Source organism: Vipera ursinii, assembly GCF_947247035.1.
Source record: "Vipera ursinii genome assembly, chromosome: 2".
Classification (NCBI taxonomy): Eukaryota; Metazoa; Chordata; class Lepidosauria; order Squamata; family Viperidae; genus Vipera; species Vipera ursinii.
Window position 1 is genome coordinate 6,292,883 of NC_139513.1, and position 20,233 is coordinate 6,313,115.

At 44.9% G+C, this 20,233-nt stretch overlaps 1 long non-coding RNA gene across 3 annotated transcripts in view; it reads right to left on the reverse strand.

Annotated features, from left to right (window-relative positions):
- LOC310635946 overlaps positions 1-20,233 on the reverse strand; it is an 871,275-nt gene that overhangs the window by 152,755 nt on the left and 698,287 nt on the right. Inside the window, exon 1 of one of the 3 annotated variants that reach the window (XR_014491573.1) lies at positions 17,619-17,661. The exons of the other annotated variants lie outside the window; for them this stretch is intronic. This is a non-coding gene — a long non-coding RNA (uncharacterized lncRNA). Of the gene's footprint in view, positions 1-17,618; positions 17,662-20,233 lie in introns of those variants that run through there. 3 annotated transcript variants of the gene reach the window in all.

The following is a 20,233-nucleotide window of genomic DNA, read 5'->3' on the forward strand; positions in this document are numbered from 1 at the left end:
GGATGGGACTTTGCTTGTTTCTGAGGCCCAGTTCTTGGCATGTTATGGACTGGGAATTGGGGAGCCCTGTTTTAGAGAGTCGCTGAGGCCACTTGGAGGTTTATCTGTGTCCTCGCCTGAGTGTGCAAATGGGTTGAGGACACAGATAAATCTCTAAGTGGCCTCAACGACTCTTTATAAGAATGCAAATGACCAGCTGTCTACAAGGAATGTAAATCCTTCCATTCCCCACTATCCAGTCAGAGATAAAGAAGCTTCTTAGATAAGAGGTGAAACAACTTCAAAGAAAAACACGAAAGCCCAGTTGCCTCCTGGAAAAGCATATTTGGGACAACCATGACCTAGATAACTGAGAATCTCCATAGATGACCGGAATGGCCGTCTCTTTCTTACTTGTGCTCCCATGACAATAGTTTCCCTTTTTTCGTATTTATTGTCATTATGACAGATGTTCTCATGACTTCTCCATTAGTGCAACCCCCCCAACACATGTTTAAGCCTTACCTTGAGCCTTCACAACACTTAAGCATGCAATATAAGTCAACGTAGAAAAACTTCAGGTTACATTAAATGTACTAGTCCTTTTGCTCTGACAAATGAACATTCCCCCCCCCCCACTGTATTAAACTTTAGGACGTGAACAGCAACTAGGCCCTTGAGTATTGCCTGATACATTCCCAAATGAATTTTAAAAATAGGAAAATAAACAGAAATGCATAAAGAAGAAGCAGTGCATAAAAGTGTTGAGTCACACACGTTCACTTAATCAACTTTTAAGATGTTTGGAGTCCAGCTCCCAGAATTCCCCAGACAACATAGCTTGGCTAATTCTGGGAGTTGGAATCCAGACATCTTAAAGTTGCTAAGATTGAGAAATACTAGAGGTCCCCAACCTTTTGGGCACCAGGGACTGGTTCTGTGGAGAGAGTGTTTTTTGCAGACCCAGGGGTGCGTGGTTTTCGTGTTGCCTGCATCTCGTGGATGGGGCTTTGCTTCTTTGTGCGGCCCATTGCTGGCATGCCGTGTACTGGTCCAGGGATTGGGGGTTGGGGAACCCTGACCTAGAGAATCTTAGCTGAAGTGACCAAGAAACATTTTTAAACCATAGGAATTAAATTAGTGAGTTTCTTCAATGTAATTCTTCAAGGGAAGGCAAGAGCACCAGACAATAGATTTATGATAAATTTTAGTTTCCTAGAAATATATTGCTGTCCTGCCTTCTTTTGTGCACTTCTGCTTCACATTGCCTCTCGGAATTTCCTGATGAGAACTGACACAGGGCTGAGACGAAAACTCTTATTCCATGAAAAAAATATGGTTCCTTGCTCTGCAAATTTTTGGTAAATAATTGCTGGATTTAGGACGTGGCAACCTTTGTCCCCTTCTGATCACGGCAAGAATGAGGGTGGAGATTCGTTCTTCGAGCTTGTGGGTTGGTTTCCGAACGTTACGTTACAAGGCTAGGTAACATCCTCAGCGGTGTATAGGGGATGTCTGTGTCAGTGCTCTACTGTTTATAAGGGCTTCAGGTGTGGGAGTGTCGAGTGAGGGTCTTGAGGTGGGTCAGGTCTTGTGATGGGTCACGCAAGCCCCTCCCCACCAGCAGTTGACCTCCGAATGATCCTAACTTGATGTAATCTCCCCATCACAAGACCCATCACAAACCTCTCCCTGATGACTCCCATCTGACCCAGTGTTGTGATTCAGGGTCAGCCTGTGGGTTCGGCAGTTGGGTCGGACGACTCAGAGGAGGAGGGGGGTCTTGAAGACCTTGCTGAGGGGGTTGAAGATCTTGCTGATGAGAGCCCTCAGCCAAGCCCCTCCCACTTGGTCACCACGGAGACCCAGCTGTGTGAGCCTGACAGTGTGGATGAAGATGACCCACAGCTGGCCCTGTTCAAGGACGCCCGACGCAGAAGGCAGTCAATTAGGAGTAAACAGAGGAAGGCAATGGGGCTCCTCGGAAGGAGGCACAGAGAAGCCACGCCTTGAACTCTATATAAGGGGAATGTCTGGGAGGGCTGGTTTGCTGAAGGCAACCACTTGGATAGTTCATGTTTCTTAAAGCTCCTGTTTCTTGGTTTGTCTTGTTCTGTTTGTTTTTGTGGTAATAAATTTGGCAGGCGTAATTCCAGCCTCTTGCCTTCTTGTAAAAGGGGTTGTCCCTGCCTTTTCTGCAGGGCCGGTAGCAGGCTGGTACAGAACACCCATCACAAGACCCTCATTTGACAGTGACACAGACACCCCCTAAACGCCACTGATGATGTGACCTAGCCTGGTAACAAAACGTTCCGAAACCGACCCACAAGCTCAGAAAACGAACGCTTCGCCCTCATCCTGCAGATACTTGCCACTGTTGCAAAGGGCTAAGAATTTTTTCCTCTTCAAAATTCTTTTGTCTCAAACCGTTTCAGATCCCTTTTCCGCCCTCCAAATGTTCAGCGGTTTCTCCCCCACGTGAATCCTCTGGTGCCGAATAAGTAGCGTGCTAGAGAAAAAGTGCTTCCCGCACTCCAAACATTTGAACTGTTTCTCCCCAGCGTGGCGCCTCTGGTGCTTATTAAGAAGCGAGCTCTCGCTAAAGCCTTTGCCACACTCCGGGCATTTAAAAGGTTTCTCGCCTGTGTGGGTCCGTTCGTGTCTGATCAAGAGCGTGCTCCAAGTGAAGCTCTTTCCACACTCCGTGCACGTGAAAGGTTTGTCGCCGGTGTGGGTTCTGACATGAGAAATAAGGATGGAGTTGTGACTAAAACTTTTGCCGCACTCCTGGCATTTAAACGGCTTCTCCCCGGTGTGGATCCTTTTGTGGGAGGTGAGGTGGATGTGCTGACGGAAGCTCCTCCCGCACTCGGGGCATTTAAAGGGCTTCTCGCCCGTGTGGATTCTTCGGTGGGAGGTGAGGTGGATGTGCTGACGAAACCTCTTTCCGCACTCCAGGCACTTGAAGGGCTTCTGTCCCGTATGCATGCCTTGATGCGCCATGAGGATCCCGCTCTGGCTAAAGCATTTCCCACACTCCTGGCATTTGAAGGGCTTCTCGCCTGTGTGAATCCGCTGATGCGCAGCGAGGCTTCTGCTCTGACTGAAGCATTTCCCGCACTCGGGGCATTTGTACGGTTTCTCCCCCGTGTGGCTTATCTGATGCCTAAGAAGGTTTGTGCTATCGATGAAGCTCTTGTGACACTCCAGGCATTTGTAGGGCTTCTCCCCGGTGTGGATTCTCTTATGTCGAATAAGTTCAGAGCTGCGGCTAAAACTCTTCTGACATTCCGGACATCTGAACGGCTTCTCCCCTGTGTGAGTTCTTTCGTGTCGAACCAGTTCGGAGCTGTGGCCGAAGTTCTTTTCGCACAAGAGGCATTTAAAGGGTTTCTCTCCCGTGTGGGTCCTTTCGTGCCGAATCAGGTGCGAACTCTGGCTGAAGCTCTTCCCGCACTCTCGGCACTGAAATGGTTTCTCTCCCGTGTGGGTTCTTTGATGGGAAGTCAGGTGTATATGCTGACGGAAACTCTTCCCGCACTCCAGGCACTGGAACGGTTTCTCTCCCGTGTGAATTCTCTCGTGAGAGGTGAGGTGTATGAGCTGGCGAAACTTCTTCCCGCACTCCAGGCACGGGAAGGGCTTCTGCCCGGCATGCATCGCTTGGTGTGCCATGAGAATGCCGCTTTGACTGAAGCACTTCCCGCACTCTAGACATTTGTAGGGTTTCTCTCCGGTGTGGCTTCTCTGATGGGACGCGAGAACGCCGCTGTTCCCGAAACACTTTCCACACTCCGTACATTTGTAAGGTTTCTCTCCCGTGTGGCTCTTTTGATGGGAAGTAAGGTTTCTGCTTTGACTGAAGCTCTTCCCACATTCGGGGCATTCATAGGGTTTCTCTCCAGCGTGAACTTTTTTATGCCTAATCAGCTCGGAGCTCCTACTAAATCTCTTCCCACATTCAAGACATTTAAACGGCTGCTCTCCTGGGTGGGTTTTCCAGTGCATGTTCGTATCTGAGGTTTCATCCCAACTTTCTACGCAGGAAGAAAGCTCAGGGGTTTTACCTTCTTTCGGAATATTCGGGCAGGCTGAAATTTCATGGAAGCCAGTGTCCAAATTAGCAAAAGATTCCTTCCTTCCACCAGTGAAGTTTCTTTTTTCCTTCATCCCCCCTGAATTTCCAAAGTTTTCTTCTATGTCTTGGCACGTGTAACTGTCCACCAATGCAGGTTGTGGTGCCCCTCTATCACTTCTTCGGATCCACGCCTGCCCATCTGAAATTAAGAGGAATGACGGAAGTCAAAGTCTAGTTGAAGAATGAGCACAATCAGCTACTCAAACCAGACAACTAACTCTATGTGCTGCCTGGAAAAAGATTTAAAGAAACAACACCCTAGCCAATTAATTAATATAGACACGTGTTAGCATTTGCTCAGCAAAAACTCCCATCTCAGCTTTTGGCCTGATAAGCTTGCTTGAAACAATTAGGAAACTTTCTCTACAAACAGCCCAGTTGTTCTACATATGCCCTGGTTCCCAGACAGGACATTGGCTCAACCGCTTGAAGGATGTGGGGAGCTGCACAAGAAAATTTGAGAGTACGAAGCAAGATATAGCAGCCAATTTGGCCTAGCGGTTAAGTCACGAGGCTAGAATGCGGGAGAATAGGAGTTCATGTCCCGCCTTCGCTATGAAAGCCCCCTGGATGACTTTGGGGCCAGTCACCCTCTGTCAAGCCAAGCCACCTCATGAATTGTTGCTGTGGGAAAAAGAGGAGGCAGTTTGCTGCCTTGAGGATACAAATAAGTAAAAATATAGATAGATGATAGATAGATAGATAGATAGATAGATAGATAGATAGATAGATAGATAGATAGATAGATAGATAGATCATAGATAATAGTTAGGTAGGTAGTAAAGGTAAAGGTTCCCCCGCACATGCGTGCTAGTCATTTCCGACTCTAGGGGCCGGTGCTCATCTCCGTTTCAAAGCCGAAGAGCCAGCGCTTGTCCGAGGATGTCTCCGTGGTCATGTGGCCGCCATGACTAGACGCCAAAGGCGCACGGAACGCTGTTACCTTCCCACTGCAGTGGTCCCTATTTTTCTACTTGCATTTTTATGTGCTTTCGAACTGCTAGGTGGGCAGAAGCTGGGACAAGTAACAGGTACTCACTCTGCTACGCGGCACTCGGGATTCGACCCGCCAAAGTGCCGACCTTCTGATCGACAAGCTCAGCGTCCAACCCACTGAGCCACCACGTCCCTAGGTAGTTAGTAGGTGTATGTATGTATGTATGTATATATATATATATATATATATATATATATATATATATATATATATATAGAGAGAGAGAGAGAGAGAGAGAGAGAGAGAGAGAGAGAGAGAGAGAGAGAGAGAGAGAGAGAGAGAGAGAGAGAGAGAGAGAGAGAGAGACAATCTTCCACTTCAATCAAGGTGTCAACACAGTGTACATCCACTGTAAAAAAAAAAGGTGGACATTTTCTCCTTCTCAAAATACTAGAACCAGAGATCCACCAATGAAATTGAATCTTGAATCATAACAGACAACCGGACATGTATTTTTTTTTTTGGAACAAAACGCATAATTCAACTTTGAGTTCAACAATTCAAATTTGCTACCGCGAAATGTGCTGTGGTGCTGGCTATCCAGCTGGCTGGCTTCAAACAAGAGGTGAGCCAATTGATGGAAGCCACGGGAATCGATGACTATTAGCTGCGATGGACCGTGTGACTACCTCTGAAGGCCACATGCTGGGCTTCCTTGTGCAATTGGTTGTGAGAATAGATTGCCAGGCTAGATGAGCTAAAAGTTTGATCCAGCATGTTCTTATTATATTACGATTATTTTTTTTCTCTTGTCCCTCTGGCACCGCTATCCTTTTTTTTTTTTCCCTTCCTGCTTTTTCTCTCCCACTCAAGAATGCTTACGTTCCTCAGCCACATTCTGGAAGGGCATACTGTTGTAAGTCCTTCCAGCTGAAGCCACATGACTTTCCTGTGATACAAGGCCTTCTTTTTGGAATTTGTCCACTGCAGAAGCTTCCATCGTTCCTGTAATTTTTGGAGACATAAGAAGAAAGTGAATTGGACATCTGGAACGAAGAGATCACTCACTAAGCAATAGGTCTGGCAAGACTGACAAGAAATCAAAAGAATCTGCAAATAAGCTGTACGGAGAGAATAATAATAATAATAATAATAATAATAATAATAATAATAATAATAATAATAATAATAATAATAATAATAATAAAAAAAAATAAAAATAAAAATCAGGCTTGTCCTTAGAAAAGCTACAGTTATTTAATCAAGATGGATCAAGCTGGCAAGCATTTTGTTGTGATTCAGGGTCAGCCAGTGGGTTCGGCAGTTGGGTCGGACGACTCAGAGGAGGAGGGGGGTGTTGAAGAGCTTGCTGAGGGGGTTGAAGATCTTGCTGCTGAGAGCCCTCAGCCAGGCCCCTCCCACCTGGTCACCACGGAGACCCAGCTGTGTGAGCCTGACAGCGTGGATGAAGATGACCCACAGCTGGCCCTGTTCAAGGACGCCCGACGCAGGAGGCAGTCCATCAGGAGTAAACAGAGGAAGGCAATGGGGCACCTCAGAAGGAGGCAGAGAGAAGCCACGCCCTGAACTGTATAAAAGGGGAACGCGTGGGAGGGCTAGTTTGCTGAAGGCAACCGCTTGATTAGTTCCTGTTTCATAGCTCCTGTTTCATGGTTGGTGTCTTGTTTTGCTCTGTTTTATGTTCATAAATTTGGCAGGCTTAATTCCAGCCTCTTGCCATTTGTAAAGGGGTTGTCCCTGCCTTTTCTACAGGGCCGGTAGCAGGCTGGTACAGAACACATTTATCCATGCAGTCCTAAGGAATTCAGGTGGATGGGATAACACTTTTTTCATTAAAAACCGCTTAAGTTTGACTCCCAGTGATTTAACAGACACTTCAATATACGGTATCTTGAATGCATTTATACCCAGAAGGTGGGTAGACATTGAATAAATCCACATGCAGTTATGTTGGCAACAACACACAGAATTTTACCCTTGCCTTTCTTCCTGGATGTTTTTGGATTTCCTAGTAGTCCATCTTACTGATCTGAATTTTTTTTGGTGATCTGCTGTCAAAGTACTAAAAAGAACCAACCCTGTTTGGCCTTTTGAACTAAGCTAGATACCCGTATGTCAGCAACTTCTAAAAGCCTCTTTCCCCACCTTCAGGCAGGCTTTCAAACAAAGTTTGGGCACCCCTGACTCAATAGAATAGAATAATAGAGTTGGAAGGGACCTTGGAGGTCATCTAGTCCAACCCCCTGCTCTGGCAGAAAACCCTACCATTTCAGACAAAGGTTTGTCCAGTCTCTTCTTAAGAACTTCCAGTGTTGGAGCATTCACAACTTCTGGAGGCAAGCTGTTTTACTAGTTGTTCTGACTGCCAGGAAATTTCTCCTTAATTCTAGATTGCTCCTCTCCTTAATTAGTTTCCATCCATTACTTCTTGTCCTGCCCTCAGATGGTTTGGAGAATAGCTTGACACCCTCTTCTTTGTGGCAACCCCAGAGATATTGGAACAGTATTCTCGTGTCACCCCATAACCCTTCTTTTCATTAAACTACTAAAAGGGTAAAGGTAAAGGTTCCCCGCACATGCGTGCTAGTCGTTTCCAACTCTAGGGGCCGGTGCTCATCTCCGTTTCAAAGCCAAAGAGCCAGCGCTTGTCTGAGGACGTCTCCGTGGTCATGTGGCCGGCATGACTAGATGCCAAAGGCGCATGGAACGCTGTTACCTTCCCACCGTAGTGGTCCCTATTTTTCTACTTGCATTTTTTACATGCTTTCGAACTGCTAGGTTGGCAGAAGCTGGGACAAGTAACAGGCGCTCACTCTGTTACGCGGCACTCGGGATTCGACCCGCCAAACTGCCGACCTTCTGATCGAGAAGCTCAGTGTCCTAACCCACTGAGCCATACCCAATTCCAGCAACCGTCCTTTACTGTATACGTTTTAGCCTCCAGTCACCTAATCCAGGGCTTTTCAACCCGTGGTACGGGTACCAGCTGTGGTACATTGGCACCTGGCAGGTGGTACGCAACCATCCTAGAAAACTGGTAGTGGGCGAGGGGAATGGCAGCACCACACAAGCCTCAGTGAGAGATGGCTGGAGCTGCAGGGCTGTCAGGGCTCAGCGGAAGTGCCAAGATCAGCACCAGGCTCCAGCTGGAGCTCAGCACTAATCCTGGCATGTTTGCTGAGCCCAGAAGAAGCACCGATCAGCTGGAATGTTGCAGCATCTCCAGGGTCTGGTGATTTACATTCAGATGCTTGTCAACTGATTCATATTTATGACGGTCACGGTGTCTTGTGAAGTGACCAAAACTTGCTGCAACCACCCAGCAGAGGGAGGGGGGAATAAAAACCAAACACCCTCCGCCCCACCCCCGCTGCCAATCCTCAACAGAAATGCTCACAACAATGAAAACCTCGGACAGGAGGAAAAGCACCGCCGGGCTGTGCCTTGGAAGGCATTTTTTCCAGTGCCACTGTAACTTCGATCAGTCACTAAGCGAACTATTGTAAATTGAGGACTACCTGTACTGCATCACTTTTTTCCTTTTTTTTTTTTGGTCATCACGTTTTTGACACCTTGCTAGGCGACTGGTGGTACTCGGACGTTGCCATATCCTAAAAGTGGTGCAATGGGTGAAAAGGTTGAAAAGCCCTGACCTAATCATCTTTGTTGCTCTTCTCTGCACCCTAATGTAAAAGGTTTATGAGCTCAGTTGCAGTCTTGAAAGCGAACGTTTTGGGCCGACTCTGGGGAGGTGAAAATTCCTCCTTCATTTTAAAAAGGGGCAAAGCCCAGCCTGCATCTTGCACGTTGGTGGCTAGGAAAATGCCCCTAGTCAAGACACCCTAGAGCAGGGGTAGGCAACCTTGGCTCTTTTATGACTCCTGGACTTCAACTCCCAGAATTCCTGAGCCAGCCATGCTGAGGGGAAAGGCAGAGGTTTCCAAGCTGAGCCATGCTGGCTCAGGAATTCTGGGAGTTGAAGTCCATGAGTCATAAAAGAGCCGAGGTTGCCTACCCCTGCCCTAGTCAGACACCCTAGAGCAGGGGTAGGCAACCTCAGCTCTATGCTGAACTCAGGAATTCTGGGAGTTGGAAGTCCACCAGTCACAAAAGAGCCCAGGTTGCCTACCCCTGCCCTAGTCAGACACCCTAGAGCAGGGGTAGGCAACCTCAGCTCTATGCTGAACTCAGGAATTCTGGGAGTTGGAAGTCCACCAGTCACAAAAGAGCCCAGGTTGCCTACCCCTGCCCTAGTCAGACACTCTAGAGCAGGGGTAGGCAACCTCAGCTCTATGCTGACTCAGGAATTCTGGGAGTTGAAGTCCACCAGTCACAAAAGAGCCAAGGTTGCCTACCCCTGCCCTAGTCCAGGGGTAGGCAACCTCGGCTCTTTTATGACTCATGGACTTCAACTCCCTGAGTCAGCTGACTCGGGAATTCTGGGAGTTGAAGTCCACCAGTCACAAAAGAGCCCAGGTGGCCTACCCCTGCCCTAGTCAGACACCCTAGAGCAGGGGTAGGCAACCTCAGCTCTATGCTGACTCAGGAATTCTGGGAGCTGAAGTCCACCAGTCACAAAAGAGCCAAGGTGGCCTACCCCTGCCCTAGTCAGACACCTTAGAGCAGGGGTAGGCAACCTCAGCTCTATGCTGACTCAGGAATTCTGGGAGTTGAAGTCCACCAGTCACAAAAGAGCCAAGGTTGCCTATCCCTGCCCTAGCCCAGGGGTAGGCAACCTCGGCTCTTTTATGATTCAGGAATTCTGGGAGTTGAAGTCCATGAGTCATAAAAGAGCCGAGGTTGCCTACCCCTGCCCTAGTCAGACACCCTAGAGCAGGGATAGGCAACCTCAGCTCTATGCTGACTCAGGAATTCTGGGAGTTGAAGTCCACCAGTCACAAAAGAGCCAAGGTTGCCTATCCCTGCCCTAGTCCAGGGGTAGGCAACCTCGGCTCTTTTATGATTCAGGAATTCTGGGAGTTGGAAGTCCACCAGTCACAAAAGAGCCCAGGTTGCCTACCCCTGCCCTAGTCAGACACTCTAGAGCAGGGGTAGGCAACCTCAGCTCTATGCTGACTCAGGAATTCTGGGAGTTGAAGTCCACCAGTCACAAAAGAGCCAAGGTTGCCTATCCCTGCCCTAGTCCAGGGGTAGGCAACCTCGGCTCTTTTATGACTCATGGACTTCAACTCCCAGAATTCCTGAGTCAGCTGACTCAGGAATTCTGGGAGTTGAAGTCCACCAGTCACAAAAGAGCCGAGGTTGCCTACCCCTGCCCTAGTCAGACACCCTAGAGCAGGGGTAGGCAACCTCAGCTCTATGCTGACTCAGGAATTCTGGGAGTTGAAGTCCACCAGTCACAAAAGAGCCGAGGTTGCCTACCCCTGCCCTAGTCAGACACCCTAGAGCAGGGGTAGGCAACCTCAGCTCTATGCTGACTTAGGAATTCTGGGAGTTGAAGTCCACCAGTCACAAAAGAGCCAAGGTTGCCTACCCCTGCCCTAGTCCAGGGGTAGGCAACCTCGGCTCTTTTATGACTCATGGACTTCAACTCCCAGAATTCCTGAGTCAGCTGACTCGGGAATTCTGGGAGTTGAAGTCCACCAGTCACAAAAGAGCCGAGGTTGCCTACCCCTGCCCTAGTCAGACACCCTAGAGCAGGGGTAGGCAACCTCAGCTCTATGCTGACTCAGGAATTCTGGGAGTTGAAGTCCACCAGTCACAAAAGAGCCAAGGTTGCCTACCCCTGCCCTAGTCCATGGGTAGGCAACCTCGGCTCTTTTATGACTCATGGACTTCAACTCCCAGAATTCCTGAGTCAGCTATGCTAGAGCAGGGGTAGGCAACCTCAGCTCTATGCTGAGTCAGGAATTCTGGGAGTTGAAGTCCATGAGTCATAAAAGAGCCAAGGCGGCCTATCCCTGCCCTAGAGAGTAACTTGGCATAAAGCGGGAGGAGCCTGGGGATGGATTTATTGCAAAAGGCGTGGGGAGAGGGGGGGGCGTGGACTCTTCCCTCCTTCGCCTCTTCGCCTTTTCTTGCTCGCCCTTCCTTCTCTGGGCTGGCTGGACCCGTCCAGGGCAAGCTCCCTTCTGCCTTCCCTTCCCCAGCCAAGCCCCACGTCCCCGCAACTTACCAGCTACGGGGGACAGCTGCACTTCTGAATGCGACTCTGCAGAACTGCTCAGCTTCCATAGAAAAGCAAAGCCGGGGTGGGGGGTGGGGTGGGGTGGGGGGAAAGGAGGAGGAGGAGGAGGAGGGTACAACCGGAAATGGCTTTTCCCTGCCTTCCCCCACCCCCACCGCAATGCCTTTCTAGGACTCTTCGTTTACTCTCTTTAACCCTTGGAGAAGAGCTAGCAAGAAAGAAACGGAGGGTGGGGTGGGGTGGGGGGGGTCAGGTCGGACCCGGTTGAAAGCAGCGATGTTGCCCCTTAGCTGACGAAGAAACTCCGCCCCACCCCCCTCCCGCGGGCCACAAACAAACCCTAAATTAAAAAACAAACAAACAAACAAACCCTAAATAAAAAAAGAAACAAACCCTAAATCAGGGGTCTTCAAACTAGGCCCTTTTATGACTTGTGGACTTCAACTCCCAGAATTCCTCAGCCAGGCATGCTGGCTGAGGAATTCTGGGAGTTGAAGTCCACAAGTCATGAAAGGGCCAAGTTTGAAGACCCCCCCTGCCCTAAATGAAATTCTGTAGCCTGAAAATTCGGGGATTGCCAGTTGGGGTCGCGCCGTTTGGCATCTCTGTGCTGTATTTCCCCGCACGAAAAAGGGGAAGGACTGAATTTGCCTATGGTACAATGCAATCTAGCGATTGGCAAGACGAGATGGAATAGGATGGGATAAGGATAGGATAAGGATAGAACAGAAATAGAATGGAGTGGAGTAGAATAGAATGATAGAAATAGGATAGAACAGAAATAGAATAGAATAGAAATATATAATATAATAGAAATAGAATAGATCAGAATAGAATAAAACAACACAACAATAAAAATAGAATAGAGAATAAAATAATAGAATAGAATAGAATAGAATAGAAGTAAGAATTGATTGGAATGGAGTGGAATGGAATGGAATGGAATAGAATAGGATAGAATAGAACAGAATAGAATAAGAATGGAATAAGAATAGAATAGAATAGAATAGAATTAAGAATTGATTGGAATGGAATAGGATAGAACAGAATAGATTAAGAACAAAATAAGAATAGAGTAGAATAAGAATAGAATAGAAAATGGAATAGAAGTAAGAATTGATTGGAATGGAGTGGAATGGAATGGAATAGAACAGAATAGAATAAGAATAGAATAGAATAAGAATAGAATAGAATAGAAAATGGAATAGAATAGAATAGAAGTAAGAATTGATTGGAATGGAATGGAGTGGAATGGAATGGAATAGAATAGGATAGAACAGAACAGAATAGAATAAGAATGGAACAAGAATAGAATAGAAAATGGAATAGAATAGAATAGAATAGAAGTAAGAATTGATTGGAATGGAATAGAATAGGATAGAACGGAATAGATTAAGAATGGAATAAGAATAGAATAGAAAATGGAATAGAATAGAATAGAATAGAATTAGAATAGAATAGAATAGAATAGAATAGAATAGAATAGAATAGAATAGAATAGAATAGAATAGAATAGAATAGAATAGAATAAAGAATTGATTGGCCTTGACCTGGGTTAGTGATTGGCTTAATCTAACTAACAAGAGAATACTTCATCTTGAGGGATGGGATTTGGTATATGGATGGCATGCATACTTGCTTTATGATAAGAAGGTAGACAGGGCTTTTAAATCCCATATTCTTAGAAGTGCTTTATTGCGTGTCTGGAAAAAGTATTATTATAAGTTAAATTATAAAATACCAATTTGGGGAATTCCTGGACACACGATAGAGGGCGTATCTATGGGAGTGAGTATGGATATGGTTTCTTATAAGGAACTACTTAGATTGCAAGGGAATGATTGGCAACTTAAACCAGTAGAGGAGTTAAGACAAGAAAACATAAGTTACTCTTGGTTTCAATATACCCAATTGAAAGCTAGGTGGAAGTCAGATCAAAAGGTTGGCATCACAACTACAGATCAAAATTTAGTAAAGCAAATTAGAGATTCAAATTGTGCACATATAAAGAGGATATATAATGCCTTAATTGAATTGGATTCGGAAACGGAACTGGTTAAAGACTGCATGATAAAGTGGGCACAAAATATTCAGGAACCAATTTCGCTGGACACCTGGGAGATAATTTGGGTCAGAAATGTTAAATTTACCCAGGCTCAAAATTTAAGAGAAAATTTTTATAAAATGTTTTATAGATGGCATCTGGATCCCAAGAAGCTGTCCAATATGTATCCTAATGTACAGTCTAAATGCTGGAGGTGTGGTAGTTTAGAAGCTACCTATTTTCACATGTGGTGGACTTGTAGAAATATAAAAGCTTTTTGGATTAAAATTTGGTGGAACATTCAAAAGATTTTTAAGAGAAAGATAAAGTTCTCCCCACAATTGTTTTTATTGGGCATTGTTGTAGATTGTGATGTTAAAGAAACTAACTTGATGTTGAACATGATAACGGCAGCACGGTTACTGGTGGGACAATATTGGAAGAAGGATAGTTTGCCCACTGTAGAAGAATGGGTGTTTAAAGTTTCGAATCTTGCAGAAATGTCTAAGATTTCTGCTTATCTGAAGGATTATTCACAGGAAAGATATATTTCAGTTTGGAGGAGATGGATAAATTATATTCAAAACAAATATGGGACCAAAAAGTACCATTTAGCTTATGAGTAGATTTTAGTGGGATATTGTTATTGGTACGTTGTTTGTAGTTATGTTAAAAGAGAGTTAAAGCGTATTATGAATTTGGTTAATTGTATATTATGCATAATTTTTATTTAGAATATGATTATTGTAACTATAATCCTGTATTTAGCAATGGGAAGTGGGGGGGGGAAGTGGGTGGGTTTGGGGTGGGAGGGATTTGGGGATATATTGTAAAATTTTGTTTTTGTTAAACTCTTTAATAAAAAAAAGAATTGATTGGAATGGAATAGAATAGGATAGAACAGAATATATTAAGAATGGAATAAGAATAGAGTAGAACAAGAATAGAATAGAAAATGGAATAGAATAGAATTAAGAATTGATTGGAATGGAGTGGAATGGAATGGAATAGGATAGAATAGAACAGAATAGAATAAGAATGGAATAAGAATAGAATAGAATAAGTATAGAATAGAATAGAAAATGGAATAGAATAGAATAGAATTAAGAATTGATTGGAATGGAATAGAATAGGATAGAACAGAATAGATTAAGAATGGAATAAGAATAGAGTAGAATAAGTATAGAATAGAATAGAAAATGGAATAGAATAGAATAGAATAGAATTAAGAATTGATTGGAATGGAATAGGATAGAATAGAACAGAATAGAATAAGAATGGAATAAGAATAGAATAGAATAAGTATAGAATAGAATAGAAAATGGAATAGAATAGAATAGAATAAGAATTGATTGGAATGGAATAGGATAGAATAGAACAGAATAGAATAAGAATGGAATAAGAATAGAATAAGAATAGAATAGAATAGAAAATGGAATAGAATAGAATAGAATAGAATAGAATAGAATAGAATAGAAGTAAGAATTGATTGGAATGGAATAGAATAGGATAGAACAGAATAGATTAAGAATGGAATAAGAATAGAATAGAAAATAGAATAGAAAATAGAATAGAATAGAATAGAATAGCTTTATTGGCCAAATGTGACTGGACACGCAGGGAATATCTCTTTGGGGTATAAGCTCTCACTGTACATACAAGCAACAAAGTAATATAATCATAAGTTATAAGCCTAATGGACTTCAGTGGCACTCTCTCCTGTAATAAGACATAAAAGATGTCATTGGATTCTAACCAGCCCTCTGGGGTCTGTGGGAAATATATACTGCTCAAAAAAATAAAGGGAACACAAGATAAGACATCCTACTATTAAATACAGTACGTTGTGTTGTTTAAGTGTTCCCTTTATTTTTTGAGCAGTATATAAATGTTACAACTGTGTTATACTGTAAAGCAGGGGTGTCAAACTCAATTTCATTGAGGGCCGCATCAGCATTGCAATTGCCATTGGGGGGCCGGGTGGGTGTGGCCAGGGTGGGTGTGGCCTACTGGGTGGGCGTGGCTAGAGTGTGTGTGGCCTACTGGGTGGGCATGGCCAGCTCTACATCGTTCGCATCAAGGGTGCCTATGGGGGCCTGGGCAGGAGTGGGACAGATCTGAGGGTCTCTGGCAGAAGGAGGGTCTCTGGGCCAGGGCCAAGGCAGTGGGGGCCGTTCCCTCACTGTTTCCAGGATGACTTCTTGGGCCGCATGAAACCACTTCGTGGGCCGGATCCGGCCCCCGGGCCTTGTGTTTGACATGTCTGCTGTAAAGGGAATCATGTTAATTGACTTAGGTCAGATCTACACAAAGTTACTGATTTACAGCATCTGAAATCCTTGAAACTTACTCAAACATAAGAATCAAACACTTCAAATTGTAAACACAAGCAAAGACCCAAAACTCAATTCACACAATGTAAACAGAATTATAACACAATTCAAATGATGAGACTTAGTCCACATCATTTGTTTTTAATCAACCCCTTCTCTGGGGTCAACACATACACACACCCATGCCCCTCAATTGGCACCCTAGAATCGGCACCTAGGACACTTCCGCACACCCAGGACAAGCTCCCCTTATAAAACAATGTCTCTGTCCCCCATTTTCTTTGCAGCTGCTCCCCAAAGGCAAATCTCTCTGCTTTGGGGAATAAATCTTTCCTCACAGATGTCTGGATTTCATTTTACTTATTCCTGCATAACCCCAGCTTGAGTTGGAGCCTAAAATTATTCTTCTGACGGGGCCTCCATTTCTAAAGTAATGTCAATTGTCCAGCTGGCATTTCCAGAAAAGGGAATTCCTGGGACCTGATTTTACCAAGAGTATAATATTTTACTGAAAAATTACATTGTCACAGAAGAAGCGAAACTAGCTCTGGTTTTCCTGATCAAAGGCTTGCTTAGTTAAACAATAGATTCCCTCACCCACACCCACTGGATATTGTGCAATAGTAATACTTCTTGTTATGGAAACAGTCCACTTCTCCATCGAGCACTTGCATTAGTGACCTTGGCGTTCTTGCAGGTTCTTCTCATCCAAGAAGCATCTTCAGCTTTTCTTATCCAAGAAGTTTCTTCAGCTCTTCTCATCCAAGAAGCTTTTTCAGCTCTTCTCATTCAAGAAGCTTTTTCAGCTCTTCTCATTCAAGAAGCCTGGAACAGAAGCCTGGAAGCACAATGGATAGGATAGGATAGGATAGGATAGGATAGGATAGGATAGGATAGGATAGGATAGGATAGGACTGGACAGGACAGAGTAGAGTAGAGTAGAGTAGAGTAGAGTAGAGTAGGAATAGAAGAATAAAAAGTAGAGTAGGAATAGAACAGAAGAGAGTAGAACAGAACAGAGTTGGAAGGGACCTTGGAGGTCTTCTAGTCCAACCCCCTGCTCAGGCAGGAAACCCTATACCATTTCAGACAAATGGTTATCCAGTCTCTTCTTAAAACCTTCCAGTGTTGGAGCATTCACAGCTAATCTCAATGTACACATAGTTGTACTTTGACAATAAAGGTTCATTTCATTTCATTTCATTTTTTCTGGAGGCAGGTTGTTCCACTGATTAATTGTTCTCACTGTCAGGAAATTTCTCTTTAGTTCTAGGTTGCTTCTCTCTTTGTTTGGTTTCCATCTGTTGCTTCTTGTCCTGCTTTCAGGTGCTTTGGAGACTAGCTTGACTCCCTCTGCCTTCTTTGTGGCAGCCCCTGAGATATTGGAAGACTGCTATCATGTCCCCCCTCATCCTTCTTTTTGTTAAACTAGACATACCCAATTCCAGCAACCGTTCCTTCATGTGTTTTAGCCTCCAATCCCCTGATCATCTTTGTTGCTCTTCTCTGCACTCTTTCTAGAGTCTCGACATCTTTTTTACATTGTGGTGACCAAAACTGGATGCAGTATTCCAAGTGTGGCCTTACCAAGGCATTGTAAAGTGGTACTAACACTACACGTGACCTTGATTCTATCCCTCTGTCAAGGCAGCCTAGCACTGTGTTGGCTTTTTTGGCAGCTGCAGCACACGGCTGGCTCATATTGAAGTGATTGCCCACTAGGACTCCGAGATACCTCTCACAGTTACTACTATTGAGCCAGGGACCTCCTATGCTATACCTGTGCATTTGGTTTTTCTTGCCTAAATGTAGAACCTTACTTTTTTCACCACTGAATTTCATTTTGTTAGATAGCGCCCAACGTTCACTAGAACTAAGGAGAAACTTCCTGACAGTTAGAACAACTAACCAGTGGAACAACCTGCCTCCAGAAGTGGTGAATGCTCCAACACTGGAAGTTTTTAACAAGAGACTGGACAGCCATTTGTCTGTAATGTTATAGGGCAGGGGTGTCAAACTCAATTTCATTGAGGGCCGCATCAGCATTGCGGTTGCCCTCAGGGGGGGCGGGTGGGTATGGCCAGGGTGGGCGTGGCCTACTGGGTGGGCGTGGCTAGAGTGCGTATGGCCTACTGGGTGGGCATGGCCAGCTCTACATCGTTCGCATCAAGGGTGCCTATGGGGGCCTGGGCAGGAGTGGGACAGATCTGAGGGTCTCTGGCAGAAGGAGGGTCTCTGGGCCAGGGCCAAGGCAGTGGGGGCCGTTCCCTCACTGTTTCCAGGATGGCTTCGCGGGCCACATGAAACCACTTTGCGGGCCAGATCCGGCCCCCGGGCCTTGTGTTTGACATGTCTGGTATAGGGTTTCCTGCCTGAGCAGGGGGTTGGACTAGATGACCTCCAAGGTGCCTTCCAACAACAACTTCTTCTTCTTCTTCTTCTTCTTCTTCTTCTTCTTCTTCTTCTTCTTCTTCTTCTTCTTCTTCTTCTTCTTCTTCTTCTTCTTATTATTATTATTATTATTATTATTATTATTATTATTATTATTATTATTATTATTATTATTGCTGTTTTTGTAAAAGAAAAAGGTGCCGGAACTCACACGTTATACAACCTGCCTTGCCTACCCTATAAGGTTCCATCCAAAAAAGGTGCCGGAACTCCGTTCTGAGCGTTCTATGAGGAAAAAAGCCCTGATGATGATGATGATGATGATGATGATTATAAGTCTGTCCAGAATCCTTCTGTATCTTAAGCCTATCTTAAGATAGGCAAACTACGATAAGAATGCAAAGAAGTTAAGTTAAAATCTTTACATATTTTTACTTAGTTATGTCATGTACGGAGGGGCTAGCCCAGGGGTAGGCAACCTCGGCTCTTTTATGACTCATGGACTTCAACTCCCATAATTCCTGAGCCAGCTTGGCTGGCTCAGGAATTCTGGGAGTTGAAGTCCATGAGTCATAAAAGAGCCGAGGTTGCCTACCCCCTGGGCTAGCAGGAAGGGATAAGCGCGAGACTCAGCCTAGAGCTGCTTATATTGCTCCTTCTCCCTTCTTAGGGGTTAAAGCGAGAGAGGCGAAACGGCTAGAGAGGCCAAGAGGAAGGAAACAGATGGGGGGGAAACAGCCGTTTCCTGTCCTGTCCTTCCTCCTTAAGTCCCTCCGGGCAAAGGGGTCTTTGTCTTGGGATGCCTGGTGAGTTCCGCCCTGGGAAGGGAGGGAGGGAGGCTACCTGGGGTGAGTGGGGTCAGGTGGTGGCAGTGGGGAGGGGGACAGCTGTGGAGGTAAGGTCCCACACCTGCGGTGGGATGGAAAAAAAATCCCCCCAGGGTGGGGGAGGAGGGAACTGTTGGGGGATTCAGAGACGACCAAAAGACACCCCCCCATCCACCCCCACCCCACCCTTTGAAGTGAAACGCAATCCACGGAGGAGGAAAGCTTTAACTCGAGCCCTTGAGTCTCTCTCTCCCTGTTTCAAACTGAGAACTGGAATGCTGCAGGATTTGGGCATGGCCAGTCTGGAGAAAAGGAAGGACCAGGGCTGACACGATAGCACCGTTCCAGTATTTGAGGGGCTGCCACGAAGAAGGGGTGGCTGGGTGTCAACCCGTTCTCCAAAGCACCTACAAGAGATGGAAACGCATCAAGGAGAGAAGCCACCTGGGATTAAGGAGAAGTTTCCTAACAGTGAGGACAATTAACCAGTGGAACAGTTTGTCACCAGAAATTGTGGGTGCTCCATCACTGGAGATCGATCTATCTATCTATCTATCTATCTATCTATCTATCTATCTATCTATCTATCTATCTATCATGTATATCTATCTACCTATCTATATCATCATCTATCATCTATCTAAATCTATCATCTATCATCTACCTATCATATATCTATCAATATCTATCTATCTATCTATCTATCTATCTATCTATCTATCTATCTATCTATCTATCTATCATGTATATCTATCTACCTATCTATATCATCATCTATCATCTATCTAAATCTATCATCTATCATCTACCCATCATATATCTATCAATATCTATCTATCTATCTATCTATCTATCTATCTATCTATCTATCTATCTATCTATCTATCTATCTATCTATCTATCTATCGATGTGGCATGGCAAGAGCCAGTTTGATGGATAGGTGGGTAATTGGGTTTATTTATTTGTATGTATGGCCAGTCTGGAGAAGAAAAGGACCAGGGGTGACACGATAGCACCATTCCAGTATTTGAGGGGCTGCCACAAAGAGGAGCGGGGGTCAACTTATTCTCCAAAGCACCAGAGGGCAGGACAAGAAACAAGAGATGGAAACTCATCAAGGAAAGAAGCAACCTGGGATTAAGGAGAAGTTTCCTAACAGTGAGGACAATTAACCAGTGGAACAGCTTGTCACCAGAAATTGTGGGTGCTCCATCACTGGAGATCTATCATCTATCTATCTATCTATCATGTATATCTATCTACCTATCTATATCATCATCTATCATCTATCATCTATCTAAATCTATCTATCTATCTATCTATCTATCTATCTATCTATCTATCTATCTATCTATCTATCTATCATCTATCTATCTATCTATCGATGTGGCATGGCAAGAGCCAGTTTGATGGA